The sequence below is a fragment of the Typopeltis vanoorti genome, chromosome 3, assembly GCF_054136105.1.
Source record: "Typopeltis vanoorti isolate ZY-2024b chromosome 3, IOZ_Tvanoo_1.0, whole genome shotgun sequence".
Lineage (NCBI taxonomy): Eukaryota > Metazoa > Arthropoda > Arachnida > Uropygi > Thelyphonidae > Typopeltis > Typopeltis vanoorti.
In genome coordinates, this window is record NC_143551.1 from 27512049 (window position 1) to 27530290 (window position 18242).

Below are 18242 nucleotides of genomic sequence, written 5' to 3' on the forward strand. Positions count from 1 at the left end.
ATTATATGTTCTGCTTCCCCGCTGGTATCTATCCCACAGCCTGTAAATTGGACTATATTCAATCTATTTCCAAGAAGGGAGACAAATCACTTCTGTCTAACTACCATCCTATCTCACTGACCTCAGTCCTGTCTAAATAATGAAAAATATCATAAATTCCCAACAGCTACATTACCGTAAAGCACCCATCATGTGGTTGCACTTGATATCTCCAAAGCTTTTGACCGGCTCTGGCACAAAGGCTTATAAGCAAACTATCAGCGTTTGGTCTGTCTCAGGAATTCTGTAGTTGGATTGCTAGCGTTTTATTTTGCACACTATGTGTGATGGTAAATGGTTCCTTATCCTTTCTCCATTCAACTAATGCCTGGGTTCCACAAGGTTCTGTTTTCTCTCACAAACCCTCTTCCTGTAACATATCAATGATCACCTCCAGTGGACCTCCAACCCAATATCCAGTTTGCAGTTGACAGCATATTGCACCCTTCCATTTCATTAGCTAAACCCTACTCTACACAACTCACTTCAACCTACAGAACATCAACACTACTTCCCTCAATTCTGATCTCTAAGCCTCCAACAATGAGGCTCAGATAATCTCATCAATTTCAATATGACATTAATGACACTTTTGATATTTTCCCCATCCAAATACAGATATCATGGCTTAGAACACAACATACTCCTAAGTAGATCACGATGTCCTGATAGGAAATGGAGACGGAAGAGAAATCTTCTCTTTCACTCTAGACATTACTTCTCTGAAAAACTGTTAACCTTAAACAAATCACAAATCCACCCAGCATATTACACCCATTTATTTTATTTGATAAACCTCACTCTACATAACTTAATTCAATCTACAGAACATCAACACTACTTCCCTCAATTTTGTTCTCGAAGCCCTCCACCAATGGGACTCATATAACCTCATTAATTTCAATTCCAGTAAAACCTAGTTGTGGCTTATTTCTCAGAAAAAGAACCATTTTCCCCGAGTTTTGATTTCTTGATAGCTCAAATTTCCAGACAAGATGAGATTTCTCTTCTTGGAATTGCTCTGACATCAAGCCTCTCTTGGCATAAACATATCACAACCACTGCATCCTCAGCTTATAAAAAACTAGGATTTCTCTTTCACTCAAGACGTTACTTCTTCTCTGAACAACTGTTAAACTTAAACAAATCACAAATCCACCCGGCTATTAAATACTGCTCTCACATATAAGGTGGGGCCCCTAAAAGCTTCCTTAAAATGCTTGACTTAACCAAGCTCAATACAGAGGAGAGTAATTAGATTTATTAATGGCCCATCTCTTACTAACTCACTCCCCCCTACTTTCACACAGACGTTTGGTCTCTGCAACTTGTGTATTCTATAAATATTTCTACGGCAAATGTTCATCTGAAATAGCATCAATAATTTCCCTACTTTGTACTAAGCTCGTTGGAATATGTGCAGATGCTGCTCAGCATCCTTTCACAGTGCGCCTTGAAACCAACAGAACAAGTTTCTTTTCTTCCTCCTTCATTCTCCCTGCTACTGTTGTATTGTAAACAGTCTTTCCCCTTATTATTTATATGAAGAGCCAAAGGCTTCAATTCGGCGATATGAACTTATTTAAGTTAAGGGATATTACATCCCATATTGTTTCTTAACCGTTTAAGTTTAAGTTTCATGCCGAATATAGAAACTATATAAAGTTCGGCGATTCCAAGGGTAAGCAAATACCTGGATAGTGCAGCACCTGACCCGTTTGGTAGTGCAAACTGAGGCAACTCATAGTAAGGGTGGAGCAAGCTCCGATCACTATTCTTGGTATTAACCCATAATGTGAACTTAGCTCCTAGGAGCTGTATTACTGTTCTACATTATGAGAGAAGGTCATTACCCAGACCTGTTTCAACCTTTATTGAGGTCTCGTCAGTGAGTAGGTAGACCTAGTTAATACCAAGTTTGTAGCGAACAGAACTTATGAGAAGCAATAAAATAGACAGGCTTTTAAATTAAATGTACACAACTTTCTCCTTTCCCAACTCTCTATCAAAAATACGCTACTAATGTACTGTAGGTTAATCAATCAAACTCTCGTGTATGCGCTTAACATAAAAAAAAATCACCTAGGCAACAAACCCTAGTTCCCCGTTTGTTTCTGATACTGTGTCTTATCGTGTCTGTAAAGGAAGGTTCACAGACACGATAAGACACCATAGAAACACCTGCATGTATTTTGTATACGCTTGTCTATAATCTGCGCGACTCAGTTGGATAACTTTTTATATTCTTCTTTATCTGTATTCTTCTTTTGTAATGCCTCTGTACCTCGCTAGTAGCTCACTTAACGTTATTATCCTGGCTTTTCAGTCTCCGTTTCAATATTGCGTCTATACTCAAGGTGACTTTTAAAATTGTGTAATGTATCTCTTAATCTTTAGGCCGTTACCCTTATTTTTTTATTTATTTTTATTTTTATTTTATTTTATTATATTTTTTTTTTTTGCATTTTCTGTTTCTTGGAATGTAATACCATTAATACAGTGTTCGATTTCCTCTGACCAAACTGCAATCGTTCGTGAAATCTAGCAACCTTAATCAATCTTCGGTACCTACCTGCACACAGAAGCACTCTGTTAAAATTATTCTGAAAGGACAACACATTACATTTCTCAGTAATTACTTTCTACGGTTTCGTGTAATTTACAAACTAACGACGGCAGTCTCAGAGAAACAAAACTCTCTTTGATTCGGCCTGGTTTAGTTGGAATTATGGCCGAACTAACTAAGGCAATGAAGCCAGGGTAATTATCCTGTTAATTTTGTTTATTCTTCAACCAGTAGTTCTGATTTGCGTATCGAAACATCTGAGTTATTATATCTATTGGTTCCATTAAAATTCATTGCGAGAAATTCATATAAAGACAGTTCATTCTAATTTCAATTCTTCGAATGACTTAAACAATTCAACAAATAGCAATTTTTATTAAGAAAATTTCTTTGATAAATGTAAAAAAAATCGTGATAATCATCGATGAGTTTCTTTCCACAACTGCCTGAATCACGTATTGTGTTTATAAATAATAGGAATAATAGGTTTAAAGTTTTCTTTAAAATTTCCTGACTTTACCTAAGGCATAGACAACATGTATTAAGAGGTCATCTATGCTTTAAAGAATATTTGTTCCCTTTTGCAGTATTTTCTGCTTTTGTGTGCTCACTTTATAAATGAGACTCGTAAATCATCTTTGAACAAAGTGAAAGTTTTAAGCTACATTCGAGAGTTACTGCAACCACGGGCACATTGTGACAAGCGCGCCTGTAAACATTAGTATTTAATCAGCTTGAACTGGAAGATATCGTTTCCTTATTAGAAATTCCTTGCTAAAATCCGAGTGTTTGGATAACCATTACTAATAATGCCTATGAATTTTTGTCATTTTGGTGAAAAGTGGGTTATATTACATCGTTGTTTCTATTCATCCATCCTGCAGTAGCTTTTAAAAGGCACGTAAGCGACCATGGCCTTTCACGTATCCTTGGACTTTCCGACCTTGAATACGAAGATAAGGCGGTTACCCATATGCCTCTAAGCGTATTCCTGACCTGAATTCCTGTTCACGGGGAAGGTTTGCCTGTTTCGGGGGACGAAACACCCAAAATTGACAGATAATATTACTACTATAAAATAGTTTTCACGGCTATGTGAGAAAAATACACTATCAAGCTTTACATTCCACAATGCATTTGTGTTAATTAATACAAGAACTACTGTATGTACAGCATTCCAATACCAACAAATAAAGAAAATTGCTTTCTAGTACTTGTGTTCAGCCTGTTAGATTGAGATTTGAATGTATCATTATGTTTCATATGTTTCCAATAAGGACATGATCCAATTTAAACCAATTAAGTGGAGTATTTCTAGTTTGATCCCGGAAACATTGCGGATAGAAGAACAGCCTTCTCCTTCTGGATAATTTAATAATCCACACTTCCAAAGGTAATATTCGATTTTCCATCTTGTGGATGAAACCTTTGAAATTGCATACACATGTATCCGTTTTAACGTCACACAGTTAATCATCAAAAACGATAGTTGCTATGTACCCAGCTCACTTTAAATTACTATTACAAAATTACTACAAAATTACTATTATTTGCTAATAGACATTCCGAAACTTTCATTTAGAGAATCTTTCATTAGTATCAGATTATCAAAAAGGCGTTACATTCCCTACCTTAAAGGTATATCAGAAAGATTAGCACGTATTGTTCACAAATTTAATGTGAGCACTACCTTATAAACCATTACGCAAATTGCTTGATTTAACTGTCCATTAAGAAACAGTAACCTTCTTTATTCATGCTTGGTGTATATATTCAAAATGATAATGCTACATGCCATAAGGCAGATGATGAGTCAAGGTTTTAAGAAACACGAGTGAGATATTAATTTAGCTACAAGATCTCATCTGTGGGAAAAACTATCATGCAACTTTGTTAAATGAACAATCTTGTTTTGAAGGAGAAATAGGCCAAGGTTTCTGTGTCGTTTTTCAGGATTTAATATAATGTCAACTGAGGGGAAGTACGTCGTTATTCACGGACACGGACTGTTATAATAGTGTTGCCAATGAAATGTCTGTGATGCACACAACTGTCTTTGTAAAATTTAATACATTCTTTAGTAAATTGTTTTAAGAAAATCATTAGATATCTACCAAGCATTCTCTCTGTCTCTTTTTCTCTCCTTTCTTACTGGCTGTTTATTCAAAAAAGAATACGCAGTGTCATCAGTCGTAATAAAGTCATTCCTTGCTACCTAGCCATGAGTACGTGAAAAGTCTGATGAATATATTTCCGAAATTCTGGTATGCCTATCTTTATATAAAATTATAATAGTCCCCATTTCGGGATGTGGGAGCGGATTAATTTTTAAAATACCCTAACTAATAAGTATTTTGTTCACCTGTGAAAGAAAACAGCTCAGGTTCTGCGTTTAATGTATGTATATATATATATATCATGGACGTTCAGTTCCAAACTTGTGATAAATGATTTCTTCGGTCATCGCAAAAATAACTCACGATAAAGCGCTGTATGGTTATAAAAGATGGTGAATTTTCTCTTCTCAACGTTGCCACTCTCCTTAAATTGGTTCTATTTAATCGATAATAGCTTTTGCTTGTTTTCGAATTAAATACAAATTAAGTGCCAGCCACATAGGGGAGATTCCCGTACAGGGATTGTTAAGTGCATAATAAAGAATAATACTCCGTACAGTGCTGGAGGTTAATTTCTGCGCTATTCTATGAATCTGGAATAAACCTCGAAACTATTTCGGGGGTTGTCAAGTAGAATTCTGATTAATGGTAGAGCTTGTAGTCCTATTTCTTAAGTATTGATATCATACAGTTAAACGTATATTGTTGCTAAAGAAGAGTTTATGATACGCGCATCTATCGGTCAGCGCAAATTTTGCAACTTAGTTGTAGTTAATGCTTTCAAAAAAACCCATTAGGTAACTCCCAAACACTCTCTCCTTTTATATTGTCTGTTTTCAAATGCAGAAAGAAATGCACGCAACAATATAAAGAATGCACTTCATATCACTTATCTTAAAGCACCGCGATCCATTAAGACTGATAGGTTTTTTTATGCTGTTGCAAGTCATGGAAAGCAGGTTGCCAAAGAGCGTCATTAGATTCGTTTGTGCTCTTGTTTTAGCTCTGCTATCGCTTAAAAGGCAAGACCTATATAAGAGGATTATCAAGCAAGATCATAACCAGATACCAATATAGAAGAATTATGAAGAGCATACCAAAAACTTGGATTTGTATCGAATTTCTAATTCTAAGTATTACAAATGGTAACGTCATTCTTTTAGCTGTTTCTATTTTTTCAATTTTCTATATAATGTTGTTAACAATGACAATGGCAAAGCTTATTATTCCCCCATATATAGAATATTTATAAACATACATTTCAAATATTAATATAATATTACTGTTCGTTTTTTTTTACCTTTATTTTGGGCTGTTTATTTTGTTATAGATATATAAAAATATTTTCTTTATATACACAAATAGAGCAAACACATTACTAGATAGTTTTCATAGTTTATAAAATGTTTAAAGTACGTTAGTTAGTTAGTTTTTACAATTTTTAATGTGTGTAACCGAGGATCCTAGCCATACGTGTTACTAGAAAATTAAATTTGCACGATAATCCACTGACTGTATCTGTGAAGGCTCACATAACATGGTATACACTTGTAATATATTAGAATTATAATAGAACATGATATGTAAGTTATAGTGATCTCTTATACGTTAAAATAATGGAAACATTATTTAGTCCATGAGTTAATCTCTCAATCTATTTCTGAAAGCATATTGTGAGGTTGTTGATTTTATTTCATTTGGTAGTTTATTTTAGCTCTTTGTTGCTAGGTATTCAAAGGATTTATGAAAAATGTCTTTATTTGCCTTGGGTATTACCAGCAAGTTCCAACCACAGCGTAAACCATACTCTTCATTATTTATCGAAAAACTTACAATGTTCTTTCTTCGAGAATCTAGAAAATGACGAGATTTTAGAGGTCCTCAAGGTTCATTTCGGTTTATGTTAATATCGTATCTTCAACGATGCGATATTAATATAAACCGAAACTACCCATATATAGAATAAATATTCTATATATGGGACTCGTATTTTACTATTTTTGTTGCGCTATTGAATATGGCACAGCTAGTATATTGTTGTCTATTATTCAGATAGGTTTGAACCAGTCAGTAATTCCGCTAATGCCATATCTAGACATTCCCAGTAGTAGTTGGTCATGATGAACAGAGTCGAACGCCTTAGATATATCAAGAAAAACGGCTGCTGTGCATTCCTCTATTTATTCCAACAAAAACTGTTTTATATAACTCCAATAGAGCTTTTTCGGTTTTTGAATCCGAATCTAAATTCGTATTGATTAGATGCTTAAAGGATATGGTATGTAGAGCTATTTCATCGTTTTTATTAGAATTTTAATAACCTTTGAGAATGTGGATAGCGTAGATATTGGCCTGCAATTTCTGATTTCATTTATGTTACCTTCTTTCAATAACAAAATAACTGAAGCAATCTTTAAGTGTTCCATAAATTTCCCGTGTTCAAAAGATTTAGTAACAATGTATGTATGTAAGTAAGAATTTAACTTATGTTTGATGATAATATTTAGTTTTTAGACATTTATTATTATTATTATTTGACACCTCCCTGGAGGGAAATTACTCTACAACTCTCCACCACTCAATCTCATACACCAACCGCATCATCTACACCAACTCCATCTATTGTCCACCGCCACCACCACCACCACTACCACTAGAATTTTCACACACGATCACAAACATCCATTCCCACAGCTGGATTCTAACCTGCAGCCGTTTGGATGGAGAGCTAACCACTCGGCCAACCAGACTGGCAATTTATATGGTCATATCCCATTTTTTAGATTTTTTTTTTTAATGCGAATACTATAGATACATGGAATTCTGAATAGACGGAAGACGACTCACGTACTTTATCCTCTCAGTAGGATCAAATTCACAACTACCATAATTTGTAAAGTGGTTGTTCATTTCATTGAGTACAACAGTGACGTCATTGTCCGCTGGGAATTAGCGTATTATTCTTCTTTGTATTATCAATTATCATGTTAACCCCCCCCCCCCTTCCCCAGATTCTTCACATTTATCATGCATACAAGAAAGAAATTTCGTTAAGAGATAATGTTCTTTTGCGTGCTTTATTTTTTATTTAAGTGTTTAGCGAAATTTTATAGTCATGTTCAAACAATAAATTGTACGATTTTTCCTATCCTTATAAAAGAGCTTTTCTTTCGTCCTTATCATATTTTTCGTTCGTCTGTTATCCAGCGTGGGAACATCCTTTTCACAGTAACTCTTTTGTGATCCAAATGATCTAATATGTAGACAGTAAATCGCAAGGATAAATTCCTTATATATCTGATTTGAATCTAATATACCATTTTGAAGGCAGTTGATAATTGTTTTTATGTAATTCTCAAATTTATTATAAATCATGCCAATTTCGAATTGTTCATGTCTGTCAACACAGCTCATAACAACACTATTAGGTAAAGATAGATTCAACAGTACAGAATGATGATCTGTTACTTTGCTAAAATAGATTGCATAGGATACCTCATAGGCCATTTTGTTTCTTATGAATATATGATCAATATAACTTGCTGAGTTGTATTATAGAATAATAAGAAGAAGATTAGAATAAGAATATAACGGATAAGTTTTCATCTGCAAAGGTAATAGAAAAATTGAATAATATAAAAATATATTATCTACACATAGATTTCTTGCATAAAATTATGGCAATATGAGAGAAGAGAAGAAAAGGTAAAAAAAGAAATATATATATATATATATATATATATATATATATATATATCCGAAGGCAAGTCGGGTACATATATATATATGTACCCGACTTGCCTTCCCGTCTGGCATCTGTGGAACCCCTGCACACAGGATCAATTGGAAAAAACAAAATTACTTCACAGAAGCTTTTACAAGTCAGAAAGGTTGTTCCTGGAATCAACAGAAGCCTTGAAACATACTCCAAAGCTTAGATGGCGCCTAATTAAGACTATTACAAATTGTAATAGTCTTATTACAAATTGTAGCGTGCCACACAAATTGCAGTCTACATTTATTCATACTAGTCCCACTGTTACACCGGACTGCAGTTGTCTCGCTACTGTAACAAACTTTGTTTGAGTGCTCTGAAGATGCTGGATATAATACCAGCGAAATTAGCATTTAGGTTAATGTATTGTTATTCTCTTATCAAATTTTCTTCGCATCTATACCGTTAAAATCCAATCAATAACTTGCTGAGTTGATCGCTTCTCTCGTATTGCCATCATTTTATGCAAGAAATCCATGTGTAGATAATATATTTTTATATTCTTCAATTTTTTTAATACATTTGCAGAAAACCTATCCGTTATATTCTTATTCTAATCTTCTTCTTATTATTCTATAATAAATATTAAGCATATTGATGTATAGAATAATAAGAAGAAGATTAGAATAAGAATATAACGGATAAGTTTTCATCTGCAAAGGTAATAGAAAAATTGAATAATATAAAAATATATTATCTACACATAGATTTCTTGCATAAAATTATGGCAATATGAGAGAAGAGAAGAAAAGGTAAAAAAAGAAATATATATATATATATATATATATATATATATATATATATATATCCGAAGGCAAGTCGGGTACATATATATATATGTACCCGACTTGCCTTCCCGTCTGGCATCTGTGGAACCCCTGCACACAGGATCAATTGGAAAAAACAAAATTACTTCACAGAAGCTTTTACAAGTCAGAAAGGTTGTTCCTGGAATCAACAGAAGCCTTGAAACATACTCCAAAGCTTAGATGGCGCCTAATGAAGACTATTACAAATTGTAATAGTCTTATTACAAATTGTAGCGTGCCACACAAATTGCAGTCTACATTTATTCATACTAGTCCCACTGTTACACCGGACTGCAGTTGTCTCGCTACTGTAACAAACTTTGTTTGAGTGCTCTGAAGATGCTGGATATAATACCAGCGAAATTAGCATTTAGGTTAATGTATTGTTATTCTCTTATCAAATTTTCTTCGCATCTATACCGTTAAAATCCAATCAATAACTTGCTGAGTTGATCGCTTCTCTCGTATTGCCATCATTTTATGCAAGAAATCCATGTGTAGATAATATATTTTTATATTCTTCAATTTTTTTAATACATTTGCAGAAAACCTATCCGTTATATTCTTATTCTAATCTTCTTCTTATTATTCTATAATAAATATTAAGCATATTGATGTACATTCTTTAGTCATACATTAAATCACGTAATTAACTTAGCATAAATCCTCCCGAATATTTGTATTACCATTTATGAAACAGCTTACGGCTTAAAATGATTTTAGATTGTGTACATGCAAATAACTCGAGTTCACAATTTACACCTATAGCTGGAGGGATTGTCTTAAGTATTCCTAACTGTATCCGTGTGTGTTCACGGAGCCGCTTTTCCTGCTTGAGGGATGAAAACCCCCAGATAAATTGGGAAAAAAACCTGCTGTCCATGCCCAAGACAGGCTAACTTGGCTATGACTGGGAAATATCCTTTAGCTTCTCACGTCGTCGATGGGAATCGAACATAGGGCACTCTTTCCCCGGGCATATGGTTGCGTTTCTCAACCATATGCCCGGGGAAGTAAGCTAACCGCGTATACATCTCTTCAACATACCCCAAAGGATGTGAGATCTCATATCTCCTGTTCTCACATCAACTGATTTGAGATCGCATCACGTTCTTGTGATCTCACATTACTTGTTGTGAGATAAGGTGAACGTGAAGAATACAAGAATTCTGTGAACATTTAATTGAGCCTCCCAGGGAAGTGTTCTGATAAACAGGCTCTAGAATCACGTGTTGTGTGACAGGTTGCTCCAACCTCTTGGAATACCTGTGCAAGAAGTAGAATTAATTTTGCAACACACATCCTATGCAAATCCTGGGTGAACAGAACCAACACATTCTCGGGGTAGCGTTCGCTATTCAAAGTCACCACCCTCTTCAATGATGTAGGGTCCAATTATGGCATGGCTGGAAACCGCACACCATGCGTTGATCTTCTCGCTGTAAAGAGGTTTCTCGAGGATAAATTCAGGTGTCGAAACCAAGAAATCTCTGGGATCGTCTGTTTACATTTTAGCTTAGATGGAAATGCACCTCCTCAGAGAACTATACATTATGGAGGAAGGCAATGATGACACTAGTACTTTGGGTGCGCGTACGGAAACGACGAATAAACTGCTCACAAACTTGTCGCAGACTTGGGCCATTTGTTTTACCATAAGAACGCAAGTAATGCTTAACAATAACCGTCTTTTCTTCCAACGTGAACAAATATTTCATAATGCGTGCACTGAATAGAGTGTTGAAGTTCAGTACTGTTTTTTTTTTCATTTATCCCAATACCATATATGTAATAAATGACTAGATTCACTGCTTGTTCAGATGTCACGTATGTTAATAGGCTACATGTGACAAACGATGCGATCCTATTTGTATGGTCACTTCAAATGCACTTATATATAAGCGCATTTGAAGTTTCGTAGATGAAATCCATAATTATAAAATAAAACAAAAGAAAAGAAAAGGGGCTTGGTGAGTTCAGTTTGTTAGAAAGTAATACATAAACCATGATTCATGGTATCGAGCAGAAGAGTTGTTAGATTTTGCTGACAGCGATAAGTGACCATCGAATTGCAATCCAGTTATTTGAGAACCATTTCGTAACCTCCAGGAGGGAAAATCAGTTGCTGAAATGCAGAGGAAGGAATCCATTTAACTTCTTATCTGATCCCAGGAATTTCTGTTCCTGTCATTCCCACTGACGCACAATTAGGTACATCGTGAGAGCATTTATTTCGGATTGATTTATTGAAACTTTAGGATCAATTGATTGCTTAGAGCTTCCTTAGCTCAGTCGATATAAACATAGTTCTTTGATCATAAAGAACAGTTCGATTCCCTTCTCTGACGTGAAAAATCGAACCCTTTTATCTGGTCTCTTTCGACTAAAGGTGCCGGAAACGCGGGTTTTCGTCCCTCAGAACAAGCAAACCGGCCCCGTGAACACACACACACACACACACACACAGAGATTTAGAGTCATAAATCCCTGTGTGTGTGTGTGTGTTCATATATGTGTGTGTGTGTGTGAACACATACACAGATATATATATATGTGTGTGTGTGTGTGTGTGTGTGTATACCTAATCTTTGATTAAAATGGCTCAACCGCCCCTCCACTAAAGGGACGAGGGAGAAAGGTGGAATTCCATACGATAAATAAAAATTATATTTAATCTTTCTTTCTTTTGAATGAACCACTTGTTCATTCAAACTGAAGATATTTTGGGCCACTGATTATTATCAAATGCTCTCACAAACCTTTTTTTTAATTTAGGAAATTCGATTATAGAAATCTCTCATAATCTAATGCTTCAAGAAATAAAGCGGTTGTTCAGTTTGAAACGGGAGATTATAATATACGGGGATTATATCAGGCATTTCTTAAATTTTGTCTGTGTAATCGTCATAGGAATATAAAAAAAAAGGTTACATGTCTGCGAACATAAACAGAATGGGAGTGACAATACTGGTGGTTGACAACATGCTAATGCACTTCTGGTGAACCAATAGTAAACATGTTTATGATATGAAAGCGGTGGTAAAATGACTTTTACTTTTAAAAGGCTTTCTGCTCTCTCTCTCTCTCTCTCTCTCTCTCTTCTCCACACACACATACACCGACAGACATTTTTCTTATCTGATATTGATTTCTGAAAGGTAGACAAAAAAGATCTCTTAACCTGTTGCTATGTTTTCGAAAACAATAATGCTGATAGAAGGACTGGGTAGTGTTTAAAACATTTCCGTTCTTTTGTTTTTGTGTGTTTTAAAACATGTCCTCGTATTGGTATACAGCGAATGTCCCCTGTGTTTTCATCGGTGTTTTCTTCGCTCTATAGTTTGTGTATAGTTCTGTTTATTCCTGATTATCGAATTTCCATTAGAACAGAGTGTATGGTGATTAATTTTGATTATAATAACCAGAAGTGCGCTGATTCTATAATGTTTTCTGGAAATCCTCTATAACTTGTGTATATTAAGTTTCCGGACTTTTATTATTATTATTATTATTATTCAAGTTTTAAATTCCATTATTGTTTCATGGGTAATAAAGGCTTGCTTTCTCTTCCTCCCCCATGAAAAGAGTAAATAATTAACATATTATTATAATAATATATACTCATTAGCAGAGCGTGTTAAGACCTGCGCTGCAGCCTCACTAAGAATCACAAAACCTGGTCAACATTTCATTGCAAAGCACACCTAGTGTTGGAACCCTGAAGTGCAATAAACTGTGAAATTGAAAAGAGAACGCCTATGAGACCTGGCTAAAGAAAAGAAATTCTGGTGATTATGAAAGATACTGAAACCTAAAATTTATAACAAAAGCAAAGGTTGCCTCTGCCAAAGCTAAGCATTACAAACAGTTATATGATCAACTGGACACATCAGAAGGTGATGTGTCCAGTTGATCTAAAATTTAAAACTGAAACCTAAAATTTATAACAAAAGCAAAGGTTGCCTCTGCCAAAGCTAAGCATTACAAACAGTTATATGATCAACTGGACACATCAGAAGGTGAGAAGAAATATACGTTTCGCGCCTTGCCCGTTCGCGTCAACGTTATACACAAGGCCTAGGGCACGTTATGAACATCATAGGTGAAAACGGAAAATTGGTGCAGACACCGAAAGATATATCATCGTTGGCAAAATAACTTTTATAACATCAGTAATGAAGAGTTCCTACACCCACCATTGCAAACAGCCACGACAGTCCTTGGACCTGTGCAACCTATCAGCACTGATTAAGTATACACTGCGGTCAATCAAATGAAAAACAACAATGCAACTGTCCCAGATGATGTACTAGTGAAATCTTGAATCTACTCGGACAACAAGGAGCAAAATGGCTAATAATGCTGTTTAACAAGATAAATCATAAATGAAAATGAAATACCACCAATCTAGTAACCAGTATAACAATTCCCATCTGAAAGGCAAGGCGTGACACCGGTGACTGCTCAAACTACAGATCAGTTCGGCTACTTTGCCATATAATGAAAATTTTCAAACGGATAGTTGACGGGCACATTAGAGCCATCGTCAAATTTTCACCAAATCAGTGTGGATCTATTACAAATTGTGGATCAACAGATGTAATCCATCATTCGGCTCTTAATGTAGAAACATCTTGAAAAAAAAACATATACCTAACTTTCTTAGATCTAGATAATTCGAACGTATACCACACAATCTTTCTGGAAGGCATTGAGAACCCATTATGTACCGGATGGCGATGTGAAAATGCTTTATCAAAACGTCTCCAGCACATTTATGCTGCGCAGCAGGAATCTCTGACATCTTCCAAGTAAAGGTAGAAGATCACCAGGTATCTGCCCTTCATCTTTTGTATGGACACTGGAACCAAGGATATTCAGAAGTTGCATCCTTTTGACACTATTATATGCTGATAACGTAATACTTAGCACTACATAGCAAAATGAACTCCAAAATCTCGTGCAGAAATGGAAAACCCACTTATAAGAGTGTGGAATGAGACTTAACACCAAGAATGTAAAATATATGCAAGGAGATGATCACGCTGATGACACGCTAACAATAGACGGCGTGGAGCAAAATGCACCCATTTCGAATATCTGGGTTACAGCATTAGCTCCAATACAATAGCGGATGCTGAAGCCCGAACCAACGTCCCCTGGATGTAGTGGCGAGAAGTCACTGGAGTTCTTTGTGATAAGAAGATCCCACTATATTTAATATCAAAGATCTATAGAACAGTCGTTAGGCCAGTTGCCATGTACGGAGCCGAATGCTGGCGAACAACAAATAAAGCTGAGAAAATCCTCCACATCATGGAAATGAGAACGCTGAGATGGACATTTGGATTACCATGCTAATACCAAACACCGACATACATAAAATCCTCAGCATCGCACCAATAACAGAGAAGATGCAAGAGGTAAGCCTAAAATGGTACCGCCACGTGCTACGTAGCAATGAAGACTTTGTGGAAAAGTCGGTCGTAAGGCTTAATGTCGAACGCCAACGACCAAAGACACGTTCATTTTATCGCCTAACTAAACACATGCGCACAGCAAATATCAACAGTAGAATTGCCCAAGGCCGTGCAAGATGGAGGAAGCAGTGCACACGAGTGGACACTGCCATACAGAGGGACAACCAAATGCTAGGAAGAAGAAGAAGACTTATATAGGCAATAATAAACAGCATTACACGTTAAATTATTTTTGCAAAGTTTGAGAGAAAATATTGTGTTTTGGGCTGAATTTCATATCCTTTTTTGAAATGTTTCATGTATAATTGTAGCTGATAAGAAAAGAAAGAAGAGGTAAACTAATTTTGGTATCAGTTCTGTGGCACGTTTGTAGCGTATAGGAAAACGGGATGAAACCATCAATGTAATAAGTCGAATAGAAAAAGTTATTTCCTCTTGATTTTGAGTGGTACTTAGAGAATATAATTTAGATATGAGTTGGTGAAAACCGCTGATGTGCAAAACTTACATCTGGTTTCCTTAGCGGGGCACCAGGAGGATTGGAGACAGGAGCTATTTGCGGCTTGAAAATTTTCGAATAGGACAGATAACCAAACCAATTTTGATTCCAATAGAATTTGGATCGGTTGATTTTTTAATGTGATTTCTACTCTTCATGAAATATTTGTAAACCTATAGTGCATTTGTATCGTGGATGGTCTAGAGGAGTTTCTATTTTTATTAATTTTTACAACCTTTTTTTTCTACTTTTTTTCATTTTAACCTAGCACGAATACGCTGCTCTAGCAAACGTCGAAAGTTTCAAGCCACTTCAGGGCCTTTGGGGACGTGATTATACACACTGGTTGCGGAAATTTCTTCCCAACTTTAAAACAATCATCTAGTTAATTAGGCAAGGTATTGCATGCTGAAAAGTATAACTTCTAATTTTATCAGTGATCGCTGATATGATATATTGTTATGCAGGTTCACATCCACAAGTATATTACGAAAACTGGAAATGTGCAGCCATAGAGAGGATGCTGAAAGATGTTTACGACCAAAGGCTAGCTACAGACAATCAAATTCTAATTCTCTATTCGTTGAAGTCAGGTAGGAACAAAACAAAATATCTTTAGCATAGTACTTATTATGTAAATTTTGGTATGTATTTTTCAGCTAAAGGATTTACATTTTTTTAACGATAAATGCCGTTGACAGTAAATAACATTGATATAACTGAGTAAATAATATATTTCATCTATGTATGGTTTGGCTGATAAAAAATTAGATTAAAATCATTGATACAAGAAATATACCGCCGATGACCAAAACTTATAAATTAACATGTCTCCTAAAGAGATATGATAATGAAATATGCAAAAATACCTGTAGTTTGACAGGTCATATATATATATATATATATATTTGTGGTTGTGGTAAACCTTACTACGGAAAAACTGAAGAGCACAAAAGAGACATTTCTTATAATAGAATCCGAGCCTATGCCCTCGCCACCCACGTCTTGTTCTCTATAAACTCTGATGAAGATCGTCAACACCAAATAGACTGGAATCAAACTTCTAATATTCACAAATGTTCCGATGAATTTGAAAGACGTGTCCTGGAGTCAAAAGAAATCACACTTGATTCTACCCACACGAATAACAACCTTAGCTACAATTTGTCGGATTCACATAGCTCTGCTGTTCAGCGTTTGCGTTCTCGCAAGATCACACGCACGCATGTAAATGTAGCTATAACTAAAGCGCGGACTCCAATTTGAACTTAACTGTAGTTTTTGATAGCTCTGTTTTTGTTAGTGTGTAATGTTTCTGTCGATCTTTTTTTGTATATATCCTTGTACTTTGATACCCGACGAAGGTGGCTTACCAACGAAACTAGTTGTGTCCGTATTAAACTTTTATTCTTAATTTTCTCTGTGGTTTAAGTCATTAAAATTATTGAATATGTGCATAAACCGAGTCAATCTGCATACAAATAAATATAAATAAATATATATATATATATAATTCATTAATTTCCTGACGTTACTGACGGAAATCGCACCCAGGTATTTCCGACCAAAGGGCTTCGTCTATACTGACAGAGCTACAGAGGCTCATATACATAGATATGCTATGCTTTCTTTTAAATTAAGATGACTTAATATTTTTATGATATCTTCTTTCGCTACTATAAAAGCATTGAACGTCTCCAATTAAATTGTGTTATCAAACAACAGTGCAAATTCCCAGTTCCAGAGAGGGAGGGAGGGGGAGAAGGAGAGAGAGAGAGAGAGAGAAAGAGAGAGAGAGAGAGAGAGAGAGAGAGAGAAAGAGTCAATTCTTATAATTACTAGATCTATAGTGGGACTTTAACTTGAAATGTAAACCTCATGCAAGTATTTAACCAAAAAAAATGAAACATGTTTTGTCCACACACGTTAAAAATAAAGGATATCGAAAATTAATATAGGGTGTATTAATGTGTACCTAATTACTAGACAACCCGATCTTACATGAAACATTACAAGTTTTTACGCCACTTCAGACTCTCTATTTTTTAAACAAAGACAGATTTACCTATGAAATGCTTATAAGTAATTTCCTGCTTATAAGTAAACACAGGTTGTTGATGAGAATATTAACGTGCTTGAGAAGAGAAATGAGCTTACTTATGCTACTACCATATAAAAGTAATTAAAAGAGATATTTTCTTTTTTTTCTTCCCCAAACTATAAAATATAAATCTCCGTTATAACTCTGTAGCTGTTAATGTTATTTGAAAACAGGAATGTATCGAATGAGGTCTTGATCTTGAATAATTAATCTTCCTTAGGGTTGATTAGAAAATTAGTTCTAAATGAAGAAATCGAATTAAGTGATTTTTATTTTTCAAAAAAAAAAAAAAACTAAGAAAATCGCATTACAAATAGACTTCGAACCAAGTTAAATGCAGCAAATAAGTACATAACTTTAGCAGTTTGTTTCTATTGTCCAAACAGATTAATAGTTTATTTTTTGTTCCTCAGGCCAGATTGTGTATTAGACATCTCAAAAGCAAAGAATTATCCTCACACTCCTACAGTTCTTACACATTATGCGCATTGCTTATCCTAATAATGAACCATACTAAATGGAGTTATCTTGGAACACACGAAAGTTGTTTATATTAACTAATAAATAATAAATGGATAGAATAAATATCCTAACGTGTTTAGTTTCCCAAATGGAGTAGGTTGTGGCTGATTATCCCTACGTTTTGAAAACTGGAGGGCAACCAATTCTACCCAATCATAGATAGCAGACCCCAGACTATCATTATTCACTACTTCTGGGGAAGTGAGAATAATAAAAAAAGCCTTCCAGAATTCTGTTTCCTAACTGAAAGCTGTACATTATTGTCTGAAAGAATGCTAGTTTACAGTCGATTTTTAATAATAAATATTTTAATAACCTGCGTTTTTATCGAATT